Source organism: Myotis davidii, unplaced genomic scaffold (genome assembly GCF_000327345.1).
Source record: "Myotis davidii unplaced genomic scaffold, ASM32734v1 scaffold2757, whole genome shotgun sequence".
Classification (NCBI taxonomy): Eukaryota; Metazoa; Chordata; class Mammalia; order Chiroptera; family Vespertilionidae; genus Myotis; species Myotis davidii.
In genome coordinates, this window is record NW_006288451.1 from 62,338 (window position 1) to 63,715 (window position 1,378).

The following is a 1,378-nucleotide window of genomic DNA, read 5'->3' on the forward strand; positions in this document are numbered from 1 at the left end:
TTAAAAGGGAAACAAGTACATAAAGTAATAACTACATACTTAACAAAGTTCTATGTTGCCTAAAATCTAAAAAAAAAAAGACTACTTTTAATGAATACATTTTAAATCTACGCTACGATTATAAGTAAAATAGGAATATAGGGGAGCCCTGGAGGAGGCCGCGCAACGGCACATCCAGGGCTTCGGGGTTAAGGTCTCCAGCTTTCCATCTCCTGGTGCCAGTCCCACAGCAACAAGGACAACAGTCAACATGCTGCTTACAGTTCTCGCCATCACCCGCTGGGTCACCTTGGACACGAGCGCTCACTCCTGTCAGGCTGGCAGGGAGTGTCCATGGCCACGCCCAAGGGGCACCTCAGGGCCGCTCTGGAGCCTGGCTGGCGGGTGTTTCAGATGGTGGCAGAACCAAGTCTCTTCCGGCATCCCCTGGGGCCACGGGAGGAAAGGGGACCAGGTTAGAACTTCAGTGACATCGCATCACAGGGCAGTTCAAACTGTGATCCACAGTGTGTCTTACATGCATGTCTCCAGGACGCTCCTGGGCCAGGGATGGATGTGGGGCACGCTGCGTGAGGACTCGAGGCGGTGGTGCCATCCTCGGGAACCATCATCTCCTGAGGGGAGAGAAACACTGTCAGCCAAGGCGCACACCTCCTCTTCGGTAACATGACCTTTTGAGCTATCTGCTCCCTAATTCTCAGCAGGGCTGGAAACCCCCAGGTGCCCAAGGTTTTTCTAAGCCCAGCTAGAGCCTCATCCTCAAACAGCACTCTGGTCCAGAACCTCTTACCGGTGTTTCAGTTGAGCCTCAGGGAACAAGGTGATCCGTTGAAAGACAAAGGCTCCTGATGTTGGTTGTCCTCACTTGTCACAAATTCACTTTCCTTTCCTCCTTTTCACTCCTGCAAAGTGGACAACAGAGCCAAGTTTAGATACAAATTAGATAGCAGGACACAAAGTAGAATAAATTTGTGATGGTCAGGGATGTTGAATGGGGCTAACCAACATATATGACTGAACAGACTAACTATTCTTCACTCTCTCACCTCTCCCAAGCACTTTTAGCACAAATGTAGAGAATATTGAATGCTCTTGTGCAAATTCTGAATGTAAATTCATAAAGGCCTACTTGAAATCCTTCTGACACTCAACTACAATAAAAAAATAGTCCAACCTCTAATTACTCCCACCCTTTCAATAGCTGCAACGAATACTCTTGCCCCGTCAACACCAATACTACTGTTTGGCACATACCTGCAGTCTCGTCGTCTCCCTTCTTCTCTCCTTGGGTAATCGATTCTCCTCCTTCCTCCTCCTCACATGGTACAGCTCTGTGCTGCATTAGTAAGTCTCATGCTGTCTTGATCTCTTAAAAGCA

At 48.3% G+C, this 1,378-nt stretch overlaps 1 long non-coding RNA gene across 1 annotated transcript; it reads right to left on the minus strand.

Moving 5' to 3' along the window:
- LOC102759652 lies at positions 1–1,372 on the minus strand. The gene is made up of 4 exons (XR_435488.2): positions 1,255–1,372; positions 791–902; positions 518–614; positions 1–426 (listed from the first exon to the last, which is right to left on the minus strand). It is a non-coding gene; the product is annotated as an uncharacterized LOC102759652 (long non-coding RNA).
- Positions 1,373–1,378: the final 6 nt, after the last annotated feature.